At 49.9% G+C, this 27,900-nt stretch overlaps 1 protein-coding gene across 5 annotated transcripts in view; it reads left to right on the top strand.

Annotated features, from left to right (window-relative positions):
- The first annotated feature begins 813 nt into the window (after positions 1–813).
- The window catches only part of SLC7A1 (solute carrier family 7 member 1), a 64,539-nt gene continuing 37,452 nt past the window's right edge, over positions 814–27,900 (top strand). For 2 of the 5 annotated variants that reach the window (XM_019736545.2, XM_019736541.2), the window contains exon 1: positions 814–987. The gene's annotated coding sequence lies outside the window, so the exon portion shown is untranslated. Of the gene's footprint in view, positions 988–10,313; positions 10,358–16,295; positions 16,527–22,320; positions 22,454–27,900 lie in introns of those variants that run through there. The other 3 variants (XM_019736542.2, XM_019736543.2, XM_019736544.2) reach the window with 3 other exon arrangements.

Here is a 27,900-nt window from a genome sequence, read left to right as displayed (position 1 = left end):
TACTGACCAAGGACATTGGACAGATAGGAAGTGTGCAAAGGATTCAAAGGCCATGGACACTGACCTGTCGCTTTCCTGTTTTTGTACAAAGTTAGGAGACAGGATTAATCTATGATACGCTCATCTCATCTCCTCTCCATGTCAGAGATTACTGGATCTCTGTAGATTGTGGTTCTTGCTTGCCTGAAGCAAACAGCGACAACCAAGAGGGGATTAAGGAGGTGACGAGTGTGGGATTTGGTGTTCAAGTTTCTGCCACCTCTGGGACGGTGACTCTGGAAGTAAGTCCCTTGACTAGCCCCGCCGGCCAGGCATGCTGGGCCTACTGGCCGGGGCACCTACTAGCAGATGCAGGCTTCGGGACCCTTCCCGACAACAGGAAAGGATAAATTATTTATTAAAAGCAAAGGAATAGCAATACAATAATCCAATGACAAAAAGTGATGTGTTATAATTTTTTTAAAGTCCTTCAAGTGCCCCTCAAATCTTTGACTTTTGGAAAAGGACAACTGGTGTCAGCTCCTTGGGCCCGCCGGTCGGTGTTGGGCATGGTCCATCCTGCAGCCCTCGTCCCAGCCCGCGGTCGGGGCTGAGGGGCCGCAGGATGGGGTCGTGCTACAAGCACCGACTGGCAGAGACATTGCAACAAGCAGATGGGGCGACCGCAGCAGCTCAGGAGGCGCCGCCCGCGAGGGAATCCCAAGACCAACACCAGGGCGCGCGAAGCGCTGTCGTCCCGCCCCGCGCGCGCTCCCATTGGTGGCCAGGTGCGTGACGCCAAGGGGCGGGCGCGGGCTCGCTGCTGACGAAACCCCGCGCTGGCCCTTAACCGCCCGCCAAGCTCCATTCAGTCAGCGCGGGCAGGTGTGAGCGGGTGTTCACTGGCGGGCGGGCGCGCGCGCGAAACCACGGCAGCTCCACCCCGGCCCCCCGCGCCCCCATCCATCCAGCCGTGGTCCTGCCTGCATCCCGCCGCCCGCCGGCTCGGTGAGTGCCCGGCCCCGCCGATCTAGGGCAGCCGCCCGGGTCCGGGTCACCTTGAGGGGACCCCGGGGCTGCGTGGGAGGGCAGCGCTGGCCCCACGGGGTGGCGAGGGCGGGGCGGCCCGGCTGTGCGCGGCCGGTACCCATGCGGCCGTCCCCGTCACCGGAGTCCATTTTGGTTCCCTAAGGCGCGGCGTGGTGAATGATGCAACACCGCGTGAGTGAGCGTGGGCCACCTGGCGCGGCGGGGCCGGCCCGCCATCTAGCCGGGGACCGTGCGCGGGGACGCTCCGGTGGTTTGTGGGCAGGGGGCGGGGTCCACAGGAACGTCCGGCGACCTTACGGTAAACGGCGCGGGGCACAGCACCCCACCCCGCCACGAGTTCCACGATGTGTCATCCGGGGGCCGAGCCGGCCACGCGGCCCCACGGTGGGTGGCTGGCTGCGGACAGCGCTGCTTACCCCTGCCCGCTGCGCCCACCTCTCTTCTCTCCTGGACCCACACCCTTCAGCTAGGGCCCCATGGTTTTTTCGGGAAGTTCCCCCTGGGTGGGCTTCCTTGTGACCCGAAGTGGGCTGAAGAGGCTGAGTTCTTCAAGCCTTCCTGAGGGTTTGAAGCGGGAGGAAGTGTTTCCAGTTTTCTAAAGACCACGTATTCTCAGTGTGTTCCTTTTTGCGTAGTAGAAACTTTCCAGGCCAGCAGGTCGGGCAGCCCTCAAGAACCTGTGTACACAGAGTCGTGGCACTGCCCTAGCAGTGCTTCTAGCGCCTTCCCCTTTTCAATGTGTGTGGGAACCAGCCAGGAATTGTGTTTGACTTGTGTGAGCAAGACTAGGACTGCCAGCATGGGCCTTGTGGAAGAAAACTACACTCGCCCATAGCCAGGGTCAGGCGTGGTCACGTCCTCATGTAGAAGTAACCTGGCGTTGGGTTTATTCCACACGTAGTTGTAAGAGGAGATGGATTTCAGTTCCAGGTGTGTTTCCCTAAAAACGTGCTCTTTAAAATTTTACCAGAACTGTGTATGTTGGCCTCTGGCTGAATTTCCTAATTGTGTTTAATTTGAATTATAATTTATTTAGGATTTACCTTAACATTTCTTGCCTTTTCTGTTTGATTCATGTAATAGGAAACCATGATACAGTTATTCCCCTGATATTTTCAGTTGGTCTGGGTGGAAATTATCCATTTAATCGCCGGAAATTATCATTTTTATATGAACACACCCTTCTGTAATTAAAACAATAGGTCTTAAGTCATAAATTCAGAATAGACATTTAGGAGATAAAGTCAACAATGGATTAAAATAGTTTTTAAAGGTTTAGTATATTAAAATCATGTTTAATCATGATACACAAAATTTAAAAGGTGTCAAATGAGTTGTGACTAAAACAGGACAAGACTAAATAGATCAGAAATGTATTCTGTTTGAATCTGGGTTTGAGCAACATGGGTGCTCTTATGTATTATAATTTGTTGCCTCAGAGGGAAAAAAAGGCTTAAAGGACAAAGATTGCTGACCTTGGGGAGCTTGACTTCTGAGACACGTGTTAATTATATTTAGTAGAAGTTTCCATTCCTTGATGGGATTAAGTACACGTTTTATTGATTGTTCTAGTCTAGTTTCTTTCTACTAAGGCCAATAGAAATATGTAATTACGTTGCAGGGCCCAGCAGTATGTGTAGTTGAATTAATCCCTTTTCGTTATTAATTATGTATGTGGAAGTATTAGTTTATTAATCCCAGGGAGAAATTTGAAACAGACATAAGTGTGTCCTTGTTATGGAGGCAAACATTTTCCTCTAATCCTGGAGTCCTCAGGGCCAGAGGCACCTCCTGAGCTGTCCATCGTTCCACTCGCTCTTGGTCCTGATGCTAGGCAGGGGTGGGGCCCTAGTGTTTTTCTGTGTGATTAGCTTCTTGATGCCTGGGGGCCCTCTTCCCACCGTGGCTTCCAGTCAGGGCAGATCCCATAGGCCACAAGGACTTTGCTTTCACTTTGCATGAGGGAGAGGAACCATCGGAGGCTGTCTCGTAGCTTTAAGGATAACTTTTAAGGCCGCGTACAAAAGAGATGGAAGAGGGGCAGGCATACGAGGTCTGATAAAAAAATATGGTGAATGTTTAAATTTAAAAAAAGGTTAACAGTAAAAGATACATTGCCATTAATCCTCTTCAAAGTACTCCCTACTGCTTTGAACATACTTATCCCATCTTCTTGCCACTTTCTGAAGCAGTTCTGGAAGTCCTCTTTCGTGAGTGTCTCTTGTTGTGCTGTCGTGGCTGCCTTGATATCCTGAATTGATTTAAAACGTTTACCTTTCATGGTCATTTTGACTTTGGGAAAGAGACAGAAGTCATACGGTGCCAGATCTGGGGAATAAGGTGGATGAGGACACACCATGATGTTTTTATTTGACAGAAATTACCATACCAGAAGCGATGTGTGACACAGAACATTGTCATGATGGAGGATGAAACGGTTTGCCCATTTCATGTAAATGCGTTCGTTGTTCATGATCCATGATTTATAACACACTATAAAACACACCTTCCATCAACCACAGCCCACACCTGACTGCACCGAACAAGTCGAAACTTGTCACACACTGTTGCTAAGGTTCGACCTGCTTTTTCCCTTATTGAAGATCCCTGCCTTTCCATTGGATGGCACTCGGCAGCAGCAGTCACCGTATTTTCTGATCACGCCTCGTAGAAACGGAGACCAGTTCAGAGACTAATTCTGAAATAAAACCCAACTCCAGGTTATTTCTACACTGGGGAGTGTGACCATATGTGATTTGGGTGAGAGATGAGGGCAGCGTGCACTGGGGTGGACATGGTAGACATGTGAGATGGTTGAATTCTGCTCCACCTGTAGATTTTAAAGGTAGACTCAACAGGATTGGCCAGTGGAGTCTATGTGAGATGTGAACATGGTCCACTATGATTCCAGGTGGAGTGGACTTATCACATTAGGGAGATGGGGGATGCTGAGGGAAGAACGTGGGGCAGTCACAACTGCCAGTTTCATTGTCAAGGGACAGGGCTGAACGAGTGCTACCCTTGTGGGGGCCTTCCCAGGTGCGTGACTGCCCTGGATTGGTGGCATCCTTCTCACCAAGCCTTCTTGCCTCCTCACACCTGACCTGACCATCTCCTGGTACCCTCTCTGTGCTCTCCTGCCACCTTCAGTGGGCAGCTTGGTCATGGCTTGGTCCCATTGTCAGGATGGAGACATGATGCCACTTGGGGTTCTAAAGCCATGGCGTGTGTCTGCCTTTTCATTCTTGGGCCTTCAGGACACCTGCCTTCCAGGGGTTTCTTGGGCCTCAGGCCACTGGTATTGGATCCCAGGCCATGGTCCCATCTACCCCAAGGGTTTAGGTCTCTTCCAGTCAAGGAATGTAGTTGTACTGTCTTCAGTGGCAGACTGTCAGCCTTGTGGCAACCTTAAGGGATCGCTCTTTCTTCATAGCCTCCCACCCTCAACTCCAGAGCAGCTTTGAAAATAATTACCTGTGCAGTTCAAAGGGAGGCGTAATTTATCATGGGAGGATTAGTGCATCTGCCACGTGGGAATCTGCTAGAAGGACAGGCAGCAGACTGGTCAAACAATTTGGTAGACAACTAAATATGGTCATTTCCCTTTGAGGCAGTGCTTCGGACACCCGGCAGTGGCCGCGGGGTGGGCGTGCTCCCGTTTGGCTTTCCCCTGGGTATTAGCAGCAGGTGTGCACTGGCTGCACGAGCTGCGTGAACTCGCGTTGGAGCTGTGTGGTGAGAGACCTTTGCAGCCCCAGGGCGCCTGCGAGGCTGCACGATGGATGCTGCTTCTAGGAGCCAACGGCAGGTGGTACTGGTGCTGGGGACAGTGCCACCTTTGCCTTCTGGAGTCCTGGCTTTGCTGCCTTCTCTGTGCACAGCCTCCAGAAAGCCGTTGAGACCTTCTGAACCTTGCAGACCCGCTGCTTCTGTAGACTGGGGAAGCCGTCTCTCTCTCAGCCTCATAATCATAAAGCTGATGGACATGAAGTCCGTAGGATTCTTTGAAAGAATAAAATAATAAAGAGTAAAGAATCGATCAATTTAGATTTCTTTCACAAAATAAGTTCTTTCTGTTGTCAGCCTACTGTTGTGATGATGGCAACCAGCAGTCAGGCTCAGGGAAACCTCTACAGGTGAGGTGGTTTTACCTGGAGAAGGTAGGAAGAGCATGCCTTCCCTGAGTAGGGCTGAGTTGGTTCCTGCACCAGCTGTTCCCTTCCTTTTGTGTAGGCACAGACGGCATGGGCCGTTTTGTTTCCTTAACGTTCCCTGTTCCCGCTCTAGTGCTTGCTTCACAAGCTTCGTTCACATGAGGTTCTTGACTGAGAGAACTACATGTCCCGTTTGTTCAGGAGTCGGTCCTCCACTCCCCCTACGTGCCGCAGGCACAGCGAGCTCTGCGTCCTAGAGACCATCCGGCAGTGCTGGGCAGGCTGCCCGGAGTAGCCCTGCTCCATGTGGCCAGTCTGAGCGGCCCCCGGGCCGGGCACGTGGGGCCAGAGGAGATGCCACAGGCCCGTCTTGCAGAAAGCTGAGCTCCCAGAGTGGCCCCACTTACAGGGTGAGTGCCTGTTCTAAGGTATTTCTGAGCCACATTTAAGTTCTTTTCCATATTCCTTGCATAATAATTGGCTTCTAGTGCTTTCTTTATAGGAGAGGATTTAAATGAGGTGTAATCCAAGTTATGCACTTAACACAACTTCTGGCACATTCTAAGTGCCAAATATAAATGTTAGCTATCACACGGGAAAGAAAGCTCTTTGATGTAGGTGTGGAGAAGAATAATTTTTATAACAATTTTGTCTGGCTACCCCATTCTGCCAAGGTGTTAAAATGTAGTCCCCTTTCCTTGAAGTTGTGTTTGCGTTGCAGGATGTGACGTAGTGCTGAGGTGCTGGGGGGACACTGAGCCTCTGAGGCATCTGCTGAGCCCTGTCCAGCATCTGTGGATGTGGCCCCAGTTCCTGTGCCCTTTTACCCTTTCGATCTGAGGGCTCTCTTTACCACGGACCTTTCACAGCTCACCTCATGGAGGGCGCTCTGTGGCTCTTTTGCCGCGATGGGGATGGAGACACGGGGGAGGATCCCCAGTCTGGGGCTGTGCTGGCTCTGACTGTGGGATGACCGTGAAGCCACTCTCTCGGGGGGTCAGGTGTCTCCCTGGGTGTGGGGGTCAGGTTCCCTTAGGTCTCAAACCTACACACCTTGGGGTGGGGCTCCGGAACCCCATCTTAGCTCTTGCCTGTGTGTGACTGCATGTGCACGTGTGTGTATGTGAGTGTGTGTGAGTTTGTGTTCTCTGGTGGGTGTCTGCCCTCATCACAGTTATCCTGATCCCCCCAAATTTTTCCAAATTACCCCGAGGGCTTTGGGTTTAAAAACCAAAGCCCAAAACCTGGAGCCGTCTCTGTTTCCCACCTGTTTTCCTCCCTTCCTGGAGGTGGAAATGTCAATCCCCTTGCCCCTTGGGGTGCAGGTGGGGGTATATTCCCTGGGGGCAGCGGTGAGGAGGGGAGCAAAGCCCCATCTGACAGGTATCTCTGCACACGTTTGTAACTGTCACCTTCCTTCCTACGATGAAGACGCTGGCCTGATCGTGTGAGGCTGGCACGCAGGTGTTCTGGTTCTCGAATCTTCTGATTGCCTACCAGGTACCATGGAGCAGAGTCTAGCGCCCAAATGGGGAAGGAAGGAGCGCCCTGGGGCCGGCTAGGACCAAGAATCCCAAGCGCTTACTTAGGACCCATTTTATGTTTCCATTTAACTCTTACCACCTCCCCACTGCTGTTTTGGTGAGTGGGGAAACAGGCACTTACGTGATGTAAGCTGCCCGCAGGCACACAGGTGGGCAGGACAGGCAGAGCAAGGCTTTGAAGCAGGGGCCTGGCTCCAGAGTCCTCCCCACCAGTGCTGCAGGGCTGTGGGCGTCAGCCTCCTAGGGAACGTGTGCTGCATGCCCTGTGCATGGGCTGGAGCCAGGTGCGCCGGTTTCAGCACGAGGACCTGGAGATGCTGGCCCCATGCCCCCCTTCGTTTCTGAGTGCATCTGGGAGGTGCAGGAGCCAGCTGCTCCCCCGCTGGACAGCACCCTGCTTTTTTCTCGGTTTTCCCTGATTTGTCTCTGCAGCCTTTGAACGCAGGTCTTTCCTGCCTCAGCCCCAGGAGCAGAGCGTTAGGCTCCTGGCACAGCTGGGACACAGTGTCCCTGGGACAGCGGTGCTGCGCAGTGGCTACGCGGTGCTGGGCACTGGCTAGAGCGGGAGTGTGTGATGGGCTGGATCAATAGTTTGACATTCACATCCCCAGGGTGGGCTGGATGGGGGCCTTCCTGCCTAGGCCGCAGGGGTGCCCTGTTCCATTTGTCCCCACCTAGTCAACTGTGCCTGGGGGCAGCCCTGTGTCAGTAGCGGTCATGCCCCCAGACCTTCCCCTTGTGGTTTCTGCAGGGTGGTGAGGGGGGAAGTGTCTCCATAGACACTTGACGTACAGAGTGTCTGGCCCATCTGTCCTGGGGCGACTCCCGGACAGGTGCAGCCATAGGTGCTGACAGGTAAGTGGGAAAAACTTCCCCACCCCTTCCTGCCTTGCTCCTTTTTTCCCTTTCTTTTTCAGCTTTCTTTTGGGTGACATTTCAAACTGAAGGAAAAATTGTAGGAGTAGTACAAGGAATTCATGTGGATCCTTCTTCTCAAATTCACCCGTTTTCACATTATTTTCTTTCATTCCATTGATCGATTGTTTGATCTATCTACACACACATATATGCACTTTTCCTGAACCATTAGAGGGTATGTTGAAGACACCATGTCTTTTCATTTATCCCGACGCACTTCCGTGTGCATCTCCAAAGAATAAGGATTCTCTCTAACTTCCCCACAGTGTGGTAGCAAAATTAGGACAGTTACCTCGAGTCCACATTGTAATCTAGTCCACAATCTGTAGTCAACTTTTAGTTGTCCAGACGTCCTTTATCAGCCATATGTGTACATACCAGGGGTGCCAAAAAATGCATACAAGTGGACACTTTGGTCAGTGTTGCTCAAGCCGTGGTTCGCCATAATCAGAAGTGTCTGGATGCTGATGGTAACCACTTTGAGCACCTCTTGTAATTGCAGAAGTCAAACGTGACTTGTATTCATCGTTTGTTACCGGTATATACTGAGTATTACAATCAATACAGTTTTTTCCTTTCTTAAAATGTGTATACATATATTTTTTTGGCACCATGTATGTGTGTATATAATTATAATATTATATACTGATAACAAAAGATGAATACAAATCACGTTTGACTTCTGCAATTACAAGAGATGCTCAAAGTGGTTACCATCAGCGTCCAGACACTTTTGATTATGACGAGCTACTGCTTGAGCATAGATAACATCTCTTAAAACATGTATACATTTTTTTTGGCACCCCTGGTATATGTGTACAGATAGATAGATAGATAGATAGATAGATAGATAGATAGATATAATTTATTTCTTTTCAGTAGATCTTTCTAAGGAATGTACTATGGTCTAATTTTCTATCTCATAAGGCTTTTTAAGAAAAAAAATTTTCTAAAACTTAGAATGCTTATGAGGTGTGATAAAAAAATTCGGTGACTGGTGCTGCCGAGTGCCATCCAACGGAAAGGCAGGGATCGTCAGTACTGGCAGCGGTGTGTGGAACCTTAGGAACAGTGTGTGGCAAGTTTCACCTTGTTCGGTGCAGTCAGGTGTGAGCTACAGTTGAGAGAAGGTGTGTTTTAAAGTGTGCCCTAAATCATCCTTCATCATGACAACTCTCTGTGTCACACATCGCTTCTGGTACAGCAATTTCTGTCAAGTAAAAACATTACAGTGTGTCCTCATCCACCTTATTCCCCGGATCTGGCACTGTGTGACTTCTGGCTCTTCCCCAAAGTCGAAGTGACCATGAAAGGTAAACATTTTGCATTGATTCAGGACATGGAGGCAGCCATAACAGCAAATTAAAGACACTCAGGAAAGAGGACTTCCAGAACTGCTTCAGAAAGTGGCAGGAATGATGGGATAAGTGTGTTCGCAGCGAGGGAGAGTATTCTGAGGGGGATTAATGGCAATGTGTCTTTTACTGTAATATTTTTTTTAAAATTTAAACATTCACTGTTTTTGATCATACCTCGTATTGTAATAAATTTGAAAAGTAAGAGAAGGAGAAAAGAAAGACCATCCACAATTTCCGGTCAAAGGCTTCACACTTGGCCAGGTGGAGAGCTTGCGAAAGGTGATTGGCAGAGCCGGGCTCACGTGACCTCGGCGCGGGGACTGCAGCCGCACCCCCGGGCGGCCTAGAGCGAGTCCCGGCTGCAGGCCGAGCCCGCCGCGCTCCGCGCCCTGCGCACCGCCGGAGCGTGTGCACCGAACCACCTCGGTGGGGAAGGGTGGGGACCGCGATTGAATAGCCAGGACTTGTTCAAGGCCTGGGAAGCAGGGTGCAGGTCCTCACATGTCTGCTCTGTACCCCTGGCTTCCTAGACTTAGCAGAGGGCAAGGACGGGCCCGGGGCCCTGGGCGGGATCGCAGCTTGGGCTCATGCAGGGACGCGGTGGTTATTTACCACCACCTTTGTTGACCCTCTTGGCCCCCTACCAGTGGGCCAGTGGGGAAAGAAGAGGCGACATTCTAAATGGTGAATTTTGCTCTTTGTTAGTGACTGTCCTGCTCAAAAAAAGTTCCTAGGAGAAGGTTTCAGAACTGGACGAAGTGTGGCTCTCCTTCTGCCTGTCATGTACCAGGCGTCCCCTTCATCGTCACCTGCAGTAACGGGGGGCTCCGCTTTTTCCTGGCCTGGAAGGGGTCTTCGCTGAGTGAGTCTGGTTTCTGGAACAGTTTTGTTCTTAGAAGTTGCTATGGCATTGTCCACAGCTCCCAGTCTGTACCTCAGTTTCCCTGAGCTGTGAATCTCCATTGTGTGTGAAAACTGGCCTGTGAAGGTGGTGATCAAAGCCTCAAGTATTTTTCCCCGTGTTTGTTTTTTCTTCTCCTGCACCGGACCTTCCCCCTGCAGGAGCTGGCCTTGAGAGGGACTAAGGTGGCAGCTGCCCAGACTGTGCACACCCCACTGGGGCCACGGAACCCTAACCTGGATGCACCAGGGGGGCAGGGCTGCTCTTCAAAGAGACCCTTTGAAGTGCAAGCATTTCCTTTCCTGAAAAGAGGGGAAATTGAAATTGTTCTGTGCAGACAATGTTCTCTCGGATCAAAGAGGGATTGGGGCTTATAAAGGGAGAGTCACGAATTAGAACTCACGGTGGCACACGCTGGAGGTGTGACTGCTTAAGCTGCTGGAGTCTGAGTGGGTGAGATTCTAGTTCCCTTTCCTTTCCCCCTCAAGGTCCTCAGTCTAGGTCTAATGTGTTATATTTAACTCTGTCTCTCTTTTGTGTGTTTTTTTTTTCTGTCTTTTTGATAAATTATTACACCATCCATGATGGAATATTAGGTAGCTAATAAAAATGATGTTTTCAAAGAACATTTGATCTTATGGGAAAAGCTTTACTGTTAAAAGTGAAAACAAATCAGGATGTAATTTTCCATACCGAGCGTTATCTCAGTGAGGTATATGTATTGGCACAGAAAGGAAACACTCCTAAGTTGGACTTTGTTTTCTTCACTGCTGTGCATGTAGCTCCTAAAATAGTGTTCAACAAATATTTGTTGAATAAATATTTTCACAAATAGTAAAACAACAATATATTTCAAAAGAGGAAGGTCTTTGAGCTAAAGGGTAGTATTATGGCAGTTGGAAAGTACCAGAAATTATTTTAAATTCCTATTGTAATTCTTCCCTGGTATCTGAATTTGGGGTTTATTTTGTTTCTTGGTACAGATATGTTTCACCTTTTGTGCTTTGGTCCAGATCACACCGTGACTGAGTCACTTTGATGTTGCTATTTTTGGAATAATCCAGTCCCGTTAAAATCAGTGTCGAATGTTAAGTTTTTCCTGGCTTGATTATTAGGTGCTTCCACAGATGGGGAACAATTTGAACTTCTCACGTACTCTGCAGCTCATGTCCCGTTGGACCAGCTTGTCCCGTTCTCTTGTGCAGAGGTTTTGCCTGATTTGCCCAGGTTTCTCATCTTTGGGCATCAGTCCTACGAAGATATTGGCTGGGCCTTGTCCCAGTTCCTCATGTGTATGAAGTTCTTTCCCAACGCAGCGTCTCATTCTTACCTGCGCTGTAGCTTAGCTTTGAAAACGGCCCTGTCTTTGATTTTGTGCTGGGAGGATGACTGTCGCAGCCGCCCATCCTTCTCCCTGGGGAGGTCACTTTGTTGCTCCTTCAGAAGGACACAGGTGCTCAGGGCTCAGAGCAGCCTCTCCATCGTGCCCCCAGCACGGGGCTCTGGAAGCCCAGCCTTGGGGAAGCCCTGTCTCGGGCTGGTTCTCCTGAGGGGGTGGCTTTCAAACTTCTTTGGCTGCAATCTACAATAAAAAATAAATTTACACTGTGAGGAAGCACACACACAGGGACATCATATTCTTATGGAGATTAAAATGAAAATTTTCGTGAAATAGGACTCATTCTTGTCCTCTGATCATTTTGATTCTTTTCTGTTGAGTGACAAAAAGTCCTGGTGGCCACTTGCAGCTCAGGCATGGTGGCTACCCACCTGCCCCCAACTTGTGTCCTGAAGGTCATGTTTGCTGGGGGAGTGGATGGAGGGGACAAAGACAGTTGGGGAGAGGGGAGAGGTTTCTTTTTGTGATGATTTGAGGGTTTCTGACCGAGGTGGCCATTATTCTTCATAATGGTTCCCAAGAAGGCAAGCAGGGGTGCAGGTGACAGCTGTGCGAGCGCCTGGTGTGGTTTGTGCTGAAGCAGCCCGGGCAGCTCTGTCCTCAGCGGCTTCCCGCGCTGGTGTTGTGAAATCGGCCTCGTTAGGCTGCACATGACTTTTCAGAGTGGGCCACACGTTTGTGAGTTTCCGCGCTCTGACTCCTTTTGAGTTTCTTGTATTCAGTGTGATTTGAGAGACGAGCCTTCTCTCTCAGAGTTAAGGATTTGTGGGAAGAAGAGGGAGAAAAGGTACTCTTACAGAAATATTAATTTGGGGACTCTCACTCTAATTTGTGTGACAGTATTGAAAACTTAATATTAGCAACAGCAATCATAGCATTAAATAGTTCTCCTTGGAAGGTTGAATGGATTTTATATACATTTAAATCTTGCTTGAGAAGTGTTTGGATGGCTTTTTTTTTTGTTTTGCTTGGAAAATAAATATTCTTTAACAAGTCCATGTGTATAATTCTTAGAACAATTCTAAATAAAGGGAATCGATTCTACAGAACGAGAGCCCAGGGACATAACAAAACTAGGACAAGATAAACTGCCTCGTTTATTGAAACAATGTACAAACCTCTGTCCTTGTTTCTTGTGAACATCTTTTATTTACTGTACTTCTTGATAAAAATAAATTTATTATAAGAATTAAGAGTAGTTAATTTATACTCTTAAACGTTTGTCCTTACAGTACAAATGTCACCACCACCATTGTTAGTTGTGAAGAGAACCCTCGTGGACTGCACTTGGTGCTGTTACCCACCTTAGCATTCTGGGGAATGGGGGGTAATCTGTCATTGCGATTACATAACACGTCCCCCACAAACCTATAACCTCAAATCTCTAGCAGCTTGTTTGTTTTGTGTTGTTTTTTAAACTTGTTGGAAGACATGCCTTTCTCCCAGAGGGCAGTCTTGGGAGACATGAGGCAAGACCATTCCGTCTTCTGTGAGTAATCTGGACTGCAGTGGGAAGAGTGGCAGCTGGTCTCAGGGTTTGATACTATCAGAATTTGGGGAAATTAGCACATGTAATTTGTGCTCAGATTCAGTCCTAATTAGGGAAGGAGCCTCTCAGGTGTGTGGTCTGGGGAGTCCAGGCGAGGGCTTTGCCAGCCTGGATTCTTTGGGCGGGTTCCCGTGGGGGCTGTGCCTGGAGCTCAGCCCACACTCATCCGGCACTTTCCTGTTGCTCTGGCTGCCGGTTACCTGTCCTGCCTTGAGGGTTCTTGCTGAGCACCTGGGAGGGAGCCTTTGAGTTGGTGGGAGGTGTGGAGCTTCCTAGTTTTGCTGCTTCTGACACCCGTCTCCCCTGCAGGCCCCAGCAGGGGTCTCTTACCAGCTAGATGTGTGGCTATGTAGGGATGGAATACCACTTGCCCTGGAGGTGCACTAGGAGCCAGTAGGGAAGGAACTTTCCCTCTACACTCAAGCAGCCCTGACCCAAATTCAAATGAGTGGCTGACTCAGAAATTGTAGTTCTCGTCCCTGTCTCCGTCCTGGAATCGCCCTGCTGCTAGGCTGCCTGGAGCCAACAGGACCTTGTTACAGGTCCAGGCATGGGAAGGGCTCCTTGAAAATTCCTGCTAGGTCTACACCTCACCAAAGGCCTGCACCTACACATGCAGACTGTGCCCCAGTGAAAGTAAGAGTGTAAGCCCAGCAACACGACTAACCATGTAGTGCTTAGTTTCTGGAAACGTTCCACCCCCAGCGAGACATTTCCATTGTGTTGTGCGTACGGGACAACTTCGTGCTTGGACTCTTGGTTCTCACTGTCTCCGTTATCAGTAACCAGTGAGCATGTAGGTAGGTGTACACGTGTGGTCGGACAGATGGGCGACAGGCACAGGCGTTAAGGATAGAGGAAAGGAGTACATTTCAGTGGTCTGTAAGTTCAATAATTTGCATAATGTAACAGAACCTTTCAAATCCTCAAGTCAAATGTCAGGTGTCTTTAAACTACCTAGGCCATCACACCCTCCCCTGGGGGCCCCCGGAACTGCAGGGCTGGCCAGTGGGTGTGGGGGCATTTCTAACCAGCTCCCTGGATCTCTTGAGATAGCAGCCATCTATAAAACCGCTGAATCGAGGGAGCCCTGGGCCACACGTGGGATGGCATGTTCCCTGCGGACGGCCAGGGTGCATTTGTGTGGCTTCTGTACCCGGAGCAGTGCGTGGTGTAGAGCAGATGCTAAGAGGTGTCTTTTCAGCAGAACTGAAGCCATTGCTGTCCCAGATCCCATTTCCCTTAGCACCTTGGGATGGGAGGGGCGTGGGGCCCACTCGGGTGTTCATTTCTGACCAGCCTGTTATCTGCTTGCAGCTGGCTGCTGATGGGAAGTAAGTTCTGCAGGCGTGGGGTTCCTGACGCTGGGGAGAAGTGATAGCCCCGGCCTGGGAACAACATAAAAGGTGCAAGGACTCACTAAGCTGTCTCAGGAGGTGCGTGGCCCTCTGCTGCCTGCGTCACAGGAGGTGTTCAGTAAATGCCCGCTGTAATTGGGATTGGTGTGGGAAGGGTTACACTTCAGTCTTCAGGGAGGTTTCTGCCAAGGGCACGTGCCATGCCTGAGGTTGGCGTGTATGTGTTTGCATGTGTGTGTGTGCGCATTTCCTTTGCTGGTAGAGGACAGGTGTAAGTAACATGCAGTGATTCTTCTAGAAGGCTGAGGAGAGTGAAGTGGGCTCAGGAGAGGTTCTACTTGCCCTCTCTTAGGAAATTTTAATGGCAGAGGTGGATAGCAGGAGCTTTCTAATTAAGTGGGGACAGGGCATGGCAATGCCCGAGGTGGGGCAGGAGGCGAGGTTCCAGGGTCCCGTGCTCTGAGTACCTTCAACCAGGATGCTACGTAGCAAGGGAGGGCGTGCGTTTGGGTGGGCGCGTAGGAGTCTAAGTGTGCTTGTAGTTTACTTAACGTTTGGTTCTGAAGACATTTTAGGGACAGGCAGCAAAAGGGATGCTCAGGCCACCGGGTTCCCACCCCCTAAAGCACCCAGAGGCACTGGCCTCGGTGGCCTACGGGACAGACATGCCTTTGAATCGTCAGGGAGGAACTTGGCTGCGTTTGACTGTCCTTCTGTTAGAAGCTTTGTGCCTGGTATGCACATTTGCGCTAGGAAATTTAAGGTTAGCAAGAAGGGGCAAAGATCAGTTTCTCAGAAAGCTTTGAAGTGGTCCTGCTTCCCCAAGTGCTTTATTGCCAACGCCCTGAAAACGTCCAGAAGTCCCCTGAAATTCCTTGATCTAAATGGTGTTCTTGTACCTTCTCACAGGGGACGGGGTGGGGGAGGAGCAACGAAGACGGACTGTTATTACATTCACTTGTGTATGATTTTTAGTTTTGCTGGGTTATGGTTCATTCACTCATATGCTCATTAGCAGACTTTCCGTTAAGTGATGCAGAAATGTCATTTATATTGTTCTTCAAAGTTTGGACTTTTCAGGGGGAGCTGTGGATGGTGGGTCAGGACATGGTCGGCGTGGAGCGGACTGGCCCTCCCCTTTACTCTGGCCTGTGTGCCTGTGGCATTTTGCATCCTGCGTGTGGTACTTATGAAACCCCACCATGGCATTGTTTCTTTGGAAAAATTAGATTGAATTTCTGGCACCTCTTGCAGGAATGTAGAGGGTAACTTATAATCACTTTGTTTACCTTTGTCAGTCTCTGGAAACTTGCACAGTATGTATTTGTCTCACCCGGCATTGCGACGAGGAGCGTTTGCGTGTGTGAAACTTTGCAGTTGGGCCTGTGAATCACCGCGCTGCTTGTAACACTCGTCACCCTGGCAGAGAGGTGAAATCTATGAGCTAAGGGAACGTGGCCTGATTGCTCAGCAGAGCAGCCACGTGAGGACATTAAGAGGCATTAAGGTGTGAAAAATGCACAAGGAGCATCCCCCACGCATGCTCGTGGGTGATCTGAGCAGGGTGAGTGGTAGTAGAGTACGGCTGGTTTCTGAATGTGCTGGGAAGTCAGATGTGGTGAACATGGCTTGATGAGGGGTGCTTAGAGCCTGGCGTCCTCTGTCCCCTGCTGCTCGGCCCTGAGGTCCTCCTGGGACCCATCACACCCACCTCTCCAGTTTCCCCAGGTTTACCTCCCACTCAGCTGGACGTGGTCTGGACGTCCGGAGACCTCCATGCCACCGGCCTGGCTGTGGGCTCCTGGTCCTGGGCCAGACCAAGTATTCAGGGTCTCTGTTTCTGCTTTTGGACTTGGAAGACGTTGTGTTAGGATACTTGCTTTGGGTTTCTGTCCCAAAGCTGGAATTGGTGACGTTCCATGATTTTGGATCCACTAAAGAGCTCTGTGTAGTTTGGTGTCCAGACTATGTAAATGGACGTTGAGTGGGAATAGTTGTAATCTGATGTAGTAGAAACAGAAGGCCTGGTGTTAGGACCGTGACAAAGATTTTCACTGAAAAGTCTCACTTTCACTTGCGTGTTAGCCCAGAAACATGGAGCAGGCGACTGGACTGACCGGAAGGAGCAGAGTGGCCCTTGGAAACTGCAAAAGGAAGAGCCCCTGGGCCCAGCATCCGTGTGGTCTGCCAGATTCTCAGCCCTCCTCGGAATGTTCCAGAATAGCTGTGCTGGTCAGAGCTGTGCACGTCCTCAGTGCGTCTCCGCACAGTGAGCAGCCTTGGACCAGGCCTCTCCCCATCTGCGGCAGCCTCACGGTACTTACCCACAGACAGGGATAAGCAGGGCCAGCCTGTGGCTGGTGACAGGCCCTTGGCAGCAGGGTCCTGTGTGGGGCGTCTCCTGCGGAGGTTTGTAAAGTGGGGATAGGCCCTGAGAAGTTTCAGTCCAAACTCTCACCGGGAGGAAGCTTGCGAGAGGTTAGCTTTCAAAAGGGCTGGCCAGCCATACACATCAAAATACACAGGCCCCGCCAAAGGGAAGGGCAAGCCTGTGTTAGCCGCCCAGCTTGAATTTAGGGTGAAGGCCTCGTACGGCAGTGCTTCCGGAAGGAGCTGTCTTCTGCCAGAAACATTTCTTTCGGAAAATCCTTCAGAGCGGTCCTGTCCTGCTTCTCCCTGTCTCCTCTGAGAGACGCACTTCCACGTAGCGGGATACAGACAAAGGTGGTGTCGTAGGTGTCAGCGAGCAGAAGGTCCTCACCTGCTACTAGGTGTGCATGCAGAGAAAAGGGCAAACAAGTCCTGATGTAAAGTTTACTGCCATTGACAGGCTGAGTTGGGAACCTGTCCCAGGGGGTGTTGAAGGCTCAGTGCTTCTGTGCGTTCTGGGGCAGACCAGCCGGGGGACTCGGTGGGCCAAACAGCACCTTTCAGTTTCAGGGGCTGGACCCCCTTGAGGGGTCATCTGCCCAAGCCCATGCTAATTGCCTTCGTGACAGGACCCCACCATGGCAGGACGTTCTTACTTAGATGTGCAGATTGTGTATGTAAAAATAACACGCTCGCATTGAGCAGTGCACAGTCAGCTGTGCCACCGAGTTCACCGAGGGTTCAAAGGAGGACAAAGGATGGCAAATAGTCAAATTTGCAAAAAAGACTTCAATTGTACAGCCGAGGTTCAGATGTCTTAAATATCTGCTCTGTGGACAGAAACCCGACTAGTGTCATGTTACAGAAGAGGGGAACTTTCTATTCTGCCAGTCCCAAAGAAAGCTTCGCTTTTGAGGGTTGGCTGGAAGATTGGGGACTGCCCGGTCTGGCAAGACCAAGAGAAAGAGAGGTGACCCCAGTTTAAAGCTCCCATAGGCCATGGCGGGAGGACCACAGGTTCATAAACCAGCCCTGGAAGTCAGAACTTGTCCCTTGTCAGGACTCTGAAATGTTTTAGAATAAATGAAAAGCTAGTAGTGCTTTCTGCAGCTGGTAACAGACTGATGACCAGAGGGAGCGGAAGCGAGAAAGGGATGTGGGCTCAGGGGGAATGTCACTACCGATAGTTGCTGGCACACGCGTGGGAACCGAGCCGGGTATTTGGGTTCCTTTTCTGGAAATGCTGTGTGAGGCACACCTGCTCACAGAGGTCGCCTGTGACCTTCTCCAGACACAGTCCTCCGGGCTCGAGCTCTACTGAGATGTTACTTCTTACGTTCTCGGCATTTCCGAGAGGAGCAGGACGAACGTGATTCCCAGGGTGCCATCCGAGTTGTCCTGAGGTCATTGGAAAGTGAGCTGCGGCCCCAGGTGGACACAGCTCCCCTGGAGCAGAATTTCTGCAGCCTCCTGTGCTCTGTCCGGGGTGTCCTCCACCTCATCTCCCCCTTACTTGGGACCTCAGAGGGCCACCCCCCAGCTCCTTCCAAGCCTGACGTTCTGCAGTTCCATGAAGTATAGGTTTGATCTGAAATGGGTCTTGTTGGTGCCATCCTTTGGAAAGTGGAGAGAATGGGGAACCCCAAGAAACAATGACAGAATGTGACTGATTGACCCCAGGTTTAAGGCCATGTTAATTGCATTAACTGATTCCTTGCTGCTGGAGAATTAGTCCGTCTTATCTGAAATAGTAGTGTGGTTCTTTCTAACTGCACAGAGCAGTCTGTTTCTTGACTGCCGGTACCATGGATTTGTGCTCTTAACAGGAGCATCAGGCAACATTCAATTAAGCATGAATGACGTTTGGGGAAAATTAGTAGGAGGTAAATCTTCAGCTCGGAGTAGGGAGTTGTAGGCCGATGGGTCCTTCCTTGGAAGTTGCAAGACAGTGGCAGATGACCAGAGCTGGCACCAGTGTCCCCAGTGTGAGGACAGAGATACATTCCTTTGGGCCGAGTTTGAAAAACTTCGTACTAAGAACGTAGCCTCCATGTGGAATGTAAACTTTTCAGGCATTGGCAAGGAAAACCTTTGGTTTAATTTGTACATCAACTCGTTTTTAGCTTTTTACTTTAAACTCGCTTTTTTTCTTTTAACTCCATTATAAAATACCTAAAAGTTTAGCAGCAGAGGCAGATATGTTTGTTTTATGCCGAGTAGTAATACTTGTAGCATATCCAAAAGTTCAATACAGCTTTTACTTTGGCCAGCTTGATCTGTTTGTAAATTCTAAATTTGGGTCCTTTTAGCAGAATGGAATGTTCACAGTGGCAAAACAAATAAAGGTTTCTTTATAAAAATTCAAAATATAGTGGGGATTTATCCTAAGTTAGAGGCAGGATACAGTACTATCCTTTTTAAAATGTAGGTTTTTGTCTTTTTTTGAAGTTCGTTGTTTTGATAAGGTGTCCCTGGGATTTCTTCCAGCACAGATCAAGGAAAAGTGGTGCAGGGCTGAATAATATTTTTATGTATAAGAAAATCTTGGTGTTCTTAGATGTTTGTTTGCGTAAGCGCTCCGGTAACTGAAGAATAGTTACAACTGTTACACAAAAGGGCACAGAAAACAAATGCCTGAGCTGCTGTTGCTTCAGCTGGGGAGGTGGCCGCCTTTCTTCTCTGCTTTCTTTCTGTGACTCAAGCACGTGCTCGGGAGGAATGGCAGGTGTTTTTGTTCACGTGCTTGGTGTAGTCCCAGCCAGGACAGACTCTGGCGATCAGCTGACAAACTGGTTACATTGCAAACAGCCTTCCAGACAGTGAGACTTCCCCGAGACTGTCATTCTCAGAAATTATGTAAGATTTCAAATTTCAGAGCCAAGCTCTCAGAGAAGGGTAACATTCATTCATTCAGTCCGCAGATTTTGGTTGGGTGCCCACAGGTGCCAGCGCCGGTACCCAAGTGCTTGCTTTTGTGGGGTGCTCTGCAGGTACTGTGGAGAGGCCAGCAGTTGGCTGAGAACCCCATTCCTTCTGATGAAGCTAACTTGAGAGAATGCCAGTCTCCCCACCCACTTTCATCCCCCTGAAAACCAAGCTAGTAGTTGGCCATCAGTCCGCATCCTGTCGTTTCTGGAATAGTTCGTCTCGTTGGCCAGACTCTCTCCCTTTTCACCGGCTTCCCAGTGGTCCATCTTTCTGCAATCCTCTGTTTTTGTTTGTTTGTGTCTTTTCTCCCCTGTGTTTGTATCTGCCCTATTTCGGGGTGTATGTCCTTTCTCCCTACTAAGCCACAGGCCCCTGTAGGGCACGGACCACATAGAGTTTTCTGTCACCCACGGTTCCTGACAGCGTGTGTGCAGTGGCCATGCAGCACATGTGGCTGAAGGGTCCTGGCGTTGCCCCTGAGGGCGGGGTGTCCCAGCTGGTCTGTTGGGCTTCTCTGAGCAGGGGTGTGATCAGGTGGCCCCCCGCAGCGCCCTCCCCACCGCCTTCTGGTGCCCGTGCCACACACCCCGCAGGTGCCCTCAGCTCTGCGAGCGGGTACCCGCTGGCCACTGGCACTCTGGCATCTTTCCCCGTGATGGTTCACTTTGACCTTTCCTTTGAAAAAGGGTTTGAAGCAGCATTGTACACGTAAAGGTCAACAAAGAAGAGTGGATGATGCTCCAACAGAACTGTGAGTTAAAAGGCAGGAAGTGAGGCTGCTGAGCGGAGCTGGGTGAGGGCATGAGCGGAAAAAATGCCCTGGAAATTCTTCTTTAATCATTTGTCTTTAGAGACGGAAAGTGGGACATGGAAAACAAACATTTTTATTCAATGTATACACAGATTGGCAAAACAAATAACTGGGCTTTGTGAGTGTCCAGACGACTGGGTAGTCTTTTCCGTTTGGGCTCAGAGTGGAAGTGGGAGGGGCCGCCCTGCGTGGACCAGGTGAAACAAAGCATCTCGCCGGTAACGCTTTGTGTCATTTGTTTCACAGTTCATCTGGTTGGCCAGACTCTCTCCTTTACTACCAGCTTCCCAACGGTCCATCTTTCTGAAATCCTCTGTTTTTGTCTATGTTTTTGTTTATGTCCTTTCTCCCCTGTTTTTGTATGTGTCCTTTTTTGGTAACGAAAAGGTAAAATTCCAAATGTGGGACCAAGAGACGCAAAGGCCCCTGGGTGGAGTGATGGCGTCCGGGAGAGAGGACGACAGCCCCATGTGTGACCTGCTTTTCAAAGGAGGCACCTCTCTGAACAGAAATGACAAGCTCGGTTCCAGGGCCACTGCCGGTCCCCACCCCACAACCCACCTCAGGAGGTGGTGGTTAGCGTTACATAAACCTGCATATTAAAATATTCACAAGTAAAAATCCGGTTAAAAATAGTCACTATTAATTCTATTGTTTATATTCATATGTATTTAATATGTTTTGATAGTTTTAAGTCCATATAAGCATTTCTAGGCAATTACCCTCAAATCTTCTACCATCTGAGTTAGCACCGGTGGAAATAAATCAAACCATAAGCTTATTTTATTTTTAAGCTGTATATTTGTGTCGTCCTTTGTCAATTGCAGAATACCACCTGTAATAAAAACACAGCTATCATTCAGAGCACAACACTTTACGAGGTGGTTAGTAATAAGATTTCACATAGGTTAAGAAACGACTACCGCTAACAGCAAACATGCGAGTATGTATAGCACTCATGGTCGCCAGGCGCCCCCAGTACATTGCACACGTCCATTCATTGAGCCCCTCAAAACTCTGCAGCAGCTATAACTGTTGTCTTCATCTTGCAGGGGGAAAACAGGAAGCTCAGAGAAGTTAAGTAGGTTGTCCTCCATATTTTGAATCCAGTTTTATCTGAGATGTTTTCACCTCCGTCTTGCCTCTGCATTCCTTGATCTTCACAGTGGGGAATAGGCAGGGGTGGGGTGGGAGGTGTAGGTGAGGTGAGTATCCTTATGCCGTTTTCAGATGATTGGACTGAAACAGAGAAGTAGATGACTTGCCCAAGGTTGCACAGCAGGGGCAGGTAGGTCTTGTGAGTCCTCATTACATCAGTGAGCAGATATAAAATGAGACACAGGAACATTTTTTTTCCATCCAGTGTACTTAGCTCAACAAAATCAATAACAGCTTGATCTGAGTGGCCAGAAGCCTGGCCTTTTATTCCGTGCTGAGTCCAGGGCAGGGGAAGGTCAGAAGAGGGAGCTTCCATGTTGTGTCAGAAAACTGCTGCCTCCACCCCCATCCTGACCTTTCTTTTGTTTTAACTGAATTTGTGTAATATGAGTGGGACGGACGGCTGTGGAGACGGGCTGGAGGCCGTGCTGTGTTCAAGGTCGGGCTTGGTCAGCCACAGAGGTGGGTCCTAGTGGGGGACTGGCCCTGTGGAAGGGGTTTGGGACGAGGCCACATCAGCAGGTGGAGCCCTGATAAGCACCGTCGACATCGAGGAGCTCATCTTCTCATTTATAAAATGAGGGTCGATTGCTGATTTTCTGTACACGTGAAAGACTGAGCAGCGTCTGCGACATCCCAGCTGCTGAGCTTGTGCTGTGTTAAATGGAGGACTTGGAAGTATGTGTGTTTATAATGTGGCGTGTCGTCTACTAAGCACTAAAATCTCCTGGGGCATTTTTGTTAGGGGAGGTCTCCAGCTCACTAGAGAGAGGCGGGCGAGGCCCTGGGTGGCTCAGGCCCTGTCCAGCTGGCGGGGCATAATAGAGGCATTGTCCTGGGCCTGGCCGGACTGCCACATTCCTCAGGTGACATCAGCAGCTGCGGACATCCCGGCCAGCAAGCGCACTGCCTGCCGCTTACAGCCATCAGGGCCCCTGCAGGGAACAGATGGCACTTTCAAATTAAGTAGTCTGAGGTGAGTTAAAGCTCCCGTTCCCAAAGGGTTAGTAGCCTGTGGTCCTGAGGGGCCACCCTGACCAGCCCCAGCCCCCAAGAGCGGAGGGCGGAGGGGAGGGTTTGTGGGCACAGCGGGACCCTGTGGTAGTTCTGTTCCCTCGGAGAGGCCTCCCTCGCTGAGGGGGTGGGGTGCTTCCCGACAGCTGGGCATGCTCCCTGCTCAGCGCGGCACGGTGGAGGGAGAAGGCCAGAGTGTGGCCCGGGGCGCACAGGATGTGATTTCAGACACGCGAGGGCAGAGACGAGCTGGAGGAGTTGTGCAGCCCCACATTTTGGTTTTGCTTTAGACTAACCTCAATGCTTAACGTGTAGCTGAAATGATTGGACAGAGTCCCGTTCTGAAAGCATTTAAGCTGATGGCGTCTGTGGTAAAACTACGTCAGTTACTTGGAGCCAAATACGTGTAAGTCATTCAGCACATTTGAACTTCAGTGGCCCCATTGGTAAAATCAGGGTGTCGATGAGATCGGGGCTTAGCAAACTGGTCTGAAAAGGGCCAGAGAGCACATAGTTTAGGCTTTTTGGGTCACATGTAGTCTCTGTCGAATAACCGTTGTCTTGCTCCTGTTTCTCCTTTTTTGTTCTTAAACAAACTGAATAAAAACCATTCTTAACTCGTGGTCAGTACCAAAATGGGCCGAGTGCCCTAGTGTGCCAACGTGTGGACTAGATAGCTGTTTTCCTAAGTGAACTGTGTGCAAAATGATTTTAGGGAGTGCAGAAAGCACATGTTTTTATCTTAATAATATGTTAAGTGCGAATTGTGTTAGAACAACAGAGCCCTGAGGTGTCCCCGCTAACTGCCCACATGGCTGTGGCCATCAGGGGAGGAAGCAGGTGGCACTCTGGTCGGGGCATGGAGCTGTTTCATATCTGATTCCAGATCATTTTGGTGGTGCTCCAGGTATGAGAGTAATACCCTTTTCTCAAAAAAAAAGAAAAATTGAATTATGCAAAGGTGGATTCCTTTGAGGAAGTGCTATAAATACTAGTAACTGCGAGCTGCCCTGGTGCGGCAGCTGCATGGAGGCCGTGTGCGAACAGGCCGTCGGGTGAGTTGGGTCACCTGGTCATGCTTCCCAGCACCGCGTTCCTTGGTTATTTCATGTTTTGTGTGTAGCCCATTGGGGTCATTTCATGCGGATGGAAATGTTCTCAAGAAGAACTCTTACATGAGTTTATAGGAGAAAACTTGAGGACAGAGCAGTTTGTAAATTGAGTCCCGACTGCTAAGTGGCAGGTGTGTGTGGTTCTCCACCTGCCTTTTCTCCCTTCCCTGGGGAAATGGTCCACTGGGTGGGAGCCCTTTGGCATCGTAAGTCACTCGATGCACGTACGTTTCCCTGACCGTGTTCCTGTGTAGCCCTGCAGTGACACTGCCAGCGATTTAGCCCCAGGAGAACAAATGGAGTCTGTCAGAGCACGCACTCGGAGGGGAAGGCTCGCAGATGCTCGCTGAATCCCTGTGGGGTCCCCGGGATGGCACAGGCAGGCTTCTGGGTCTGGAACCTGGGCTGCCCTTGGCAGCTCCCAGCCACATGCGAGGTTCATTTGTCTGCACACGCTTCTTCAGAGCTGCTGCCCCCTGGGGACACGTCTGCCCGTGGGAGTGGGAGTGGCCAGCTGACACTTGCCTGTGGGGAGTTGTGCCAAGCTTGTCAGTGCCCAGGAGAGCAGCTGGACTCCCCTGTCAGGTGCCGCTGGGCATGCGGGGCTGGACCAGGTCTCCTGAGCTTTCGGAACACTCCGTGCCACACTCCGTGCCGGGAGCAGCCCTGCACGGGCCTGTGACCTCCCAAGCTGGGCGTTACTGGGTCTGCCCTGGCACCATGAGGAGAAAAATCACACTGCAGTCCCTCCCAGACTGCATGCACGCTTCTTAACTTTTTTTTTTTTTTCTTTTTAAACAGTTTTATTGATTATAATTTATGTACCATAACGTTCATCTATTTCAAGTATTAATTCAGTGGTTTTTATCAGGGATTGAAACCAAAGTCCTGTTCAGAACCTATTTGCTAAGTGGGAAGATGGCCCCTGTGTCTAACTGAAGTCTCACTGTGGTGACATTGTGGCCCAGCACCCTAGGGGACCTGTTATAGGTCTCCTGTAAACTCTCAGTCATGTCAAAAACCCTGGAGTGTAAGGGTGGGTTTGGAGTAAGATGTGCTGAGCCCACACAGCAAAAGCGTCCCTTACAGCTGGTTTCCCTGTGTGAGCCGGCGGAGTGGCGTGAGCAAGACGCAAGGGCTCAGCCTGAATCCTGAGTGACATCACGCTCAGTGCCTACGAGAGGGCACTGGTACGTCGTAGGCGCTCAGACAAATGCTAGCTGTTATTATTGTTGTTATTGGGGCGTGTTTATCACGGCTGGACCAGAGTCAGAATTCGGAGGGTAGTTGGTGAGAGCATTTAATGGGGTGAGTTGGGGAGGTGGTATGTTCTTCCATGCCCCCACCCCAGCACCCACCCCACTTCCTCTTTCTCCCCACTATTTCCTGCCCTAATTATTTTTGCCTTTTACAGTCTGAGAGGATTTCTGCATTAGATGACTGGTTGGTCCCTTCCAACTCTTACTTAGAACTTACAATTTCATTTTTCAAATTCTCAGGTGTGAAAAATAAAGAGGCTCAGCGCATATTGGCAGGCGGAGGCTTTCTGAGAGGGAGGCCGCCCCCGTGGCCCCTGCACGCTGCCTCACCCTGTGCTTCTTCAGAACCACAGAGTAGAGCCGTCCTTCCACTTGAACACCGAAAGAGGGTGTTTTCCTACCGAAAGGACTTTTTATAAGCTGGCAGTGCAGCTTTAATGTCAAAGTGACTTAGTCTGACCTTTCACACCTCGTCTGTGAAATGCGGACGAGGAGTCCTCCCGGGGCTGCTCTGCACAGGTTGGTCCCCACCCAGCCGTCCTGTCTCTTCAGACTTTTCATCATCCCTGTGTCACACGCAGAGTGAATGAACCTCCAGCAGTGTCCTGGGTGGCAGACTCCGGAGGAGGAAGTGAAGCTGGTCTCACTGCGCACTGTGTGTTTTCCTCGTTTGCTTTCTCATTTTCTGCTGGCCTCTTGTTAGTCTCCGTCCTGGTCTGGGGACATCAGGGCTTCTCCAAGGACGTGTTGATACGGATTTTGTGATGAAGCCATGCTCATTTGCGCACACTGTAGTGTTTTTTGTTTGTTTGTTTGTTTGTTAAACAACATTATTGAATAATAATTTTTAAACTAGTTCACTTCGAAATAAATCTGTAGAGCACTTTGCCCTACCTCGTGGCCACTGTCATGCCCAGGAAGGGGGTTTCCCGGCCTGAGTGCTGCTCCGTATCTTTGCTGTGGGGCAGAGCTGAGCACTGCAGGTGGTCAGCAGCGTCCCTGGCCTCCATACACACAATGCCAACACCACCGGCCCTTCATCGTGACAACCACAAGTGTCCCTTGGGGCCCACATCCCTCCTGTGGAACCACTGCCCTATAGCCTCTGATGTGGCCCTTGCCAGCCTCCGCCGCCTCCCGCAGCTGGCTACGCCCAGACCTGTGATGACGGGGAGAATGGCCTTTGCTGGCCTGTCTCAGGGCACAGCAAAAGATTCCGTGGCCTTTGGAGGAGTAGTTTGCATCTCAGAGGAAGGATGAATCATCAAATTGTGAGTTCAGTGGGCTTTTTCTTGGTGTAGAATGTGCCATAGTAATTTTAGTTTTTGAAGGGTTGCTTTTCGGAGAAATATCTGGCTGTTATTTCCTTCACCACATTTCCTATAGAGTTTGGTATTTTTTTCCCATAATAAGCATGGTACAACCACAAATGTCTTATCTAGATTATGCGGTCTTTCCAACAGCTTTCATGTTTAATGTTGTTTTTGCCTTGGGGGGGGGGGCAGAAATGGGTGCGTCCACAGTACAGGTGGAGTCAGGGTGGACATTGGAAATTGGGAGAAGAGGTGAGATACGCTCTCAGGTGGACACCGGTGTCCATCCTGTGAGTTTTCCTGACGAGCATTAGTAACAGCTGCAAAACCCAGCTATCAGTCCGAAGGTGGCACGGTTATCACTGAGAAACTGGTGAGGGGCAGCATGTCAGGAGGGCACAGAGTTGTCTGTGGGAGCCAGAAGTGTGGGTGGGACGGAGTGTAGGGGACAGTGACACGCAAAAGCATGTGGGTTTCTGTTACCAGGAGTCCCATGATTTGGGGGAAAATCCACAATGCAGTTTCAGGACAGGCGATTGCTCCCAAGTTGCTGTCATCCAGAAAACCATTTCGGAATCGTGAGCTCTTAGCGTTGGTGGGTGCAGCTGTGATGGTCAGCTCGGCGCGGCCCCTACCGTGTCCACACCGCAAGACTGCAGGCTCCGCGGCGGCGGGGAGGAAGGAGTGAGTGTCTGAGCACAGTTCTGCATCCTTCGGTGATGCCTGGAGACCAGCCCTCATGGTTCTGGGGACACTGCGGGCCTCAGGTCTGGACTCCATCATCTGTTTCTGTCCTAGAACAGAAAAGCTCGTTCATTTAACTCCTTTGTAGAGCTTTCGGCTTCTTAGCCTGCGTTGCCTTTTAACAAGCGAAAAGCTCATGCTGAAATTTCAAAACTATTCCAGCCAAAGCAAACACCTAATTATGGCTTGCTGTCTCACACTGCAGATGCCCCTCTTCTAGGATTGGGACTCCCTACTTGTCCCTTAGGCCATTCTGTAGGAACTTGGCCATCCCCAAGGAGCTCTGTCCTTGCCCCGGTTCTTGACTGGAGTCAGTAGACTTAACAGAACCGCCTGATGGCCTTGAATTGTGCTTTCTACTTGCAGCTTCATTCTTGAAAATAACCCTGATACCTGACCTTCTCATGGGATGCAGCACTTGCTAAAGCCGGGGCTCATCGTATTCCAAATCTCTAATTATCTCATGGAATTGCTTTGGGGGCTTACAAGTGTGCTAACTCCACTTAGTATTTCATCCCTTCTTTCTTTTCAGAGAGGGGTTCCCATTAGTAGAACATGAACTCCACAAAGACAGTTGTTTTGGTCGAGTTAGTCTACTGCTGCATCCCTGGCTTCTAGAACTCTGTCTGGTACTCAGGGCTTTTGTGGGACAAAGAACAGCGCAAAAACTCATTCACGGGCAAAGCAGCTATTTCAGTTGTCAAAACGTTTATGTTTAATAAAATAAATCAAAAAACATTTTTGCTTAATGGAGTGTACCAAATGGAAAGATCTGATTCCTTTTGGTTTATAAATTGTTCAGTACAAATATACTTGCGGGTGTTTTCAGGTTATTTTAGGTATATATTTCCCATCAGTGTGACGGTGGGTGTCACATGATGTCATGGTCATCCCTTAGTTCTTCATGCTTCTGGAAACCTGTCACAGGTGGTGTTGGGACGCTGCTTATTGCATTTATGAAATAAATGACATTGACATCGT

This window comes from Rhinolophus sinicus, linkage group LG04 (assembly GCF_036562045.2).
Source record: "Rhinolophus sinicus isolate RSC01 linkage group LG04, ASM3656204v1, whole genome shotgun sequence".
Taxonomy (NCBI): domain Eukaryota; kingdom Metazoa; phylum Chordata; class Mammalia; order Chiroptera; family Rhinolophidae; genus Rhinolophus; species Rhinolophus sinicus.
The sequence above is the reverse complement of the archived record's forward strand: the minus strand, read 5'-3'. Positions and strand labels throughout refer to the sequence as shown.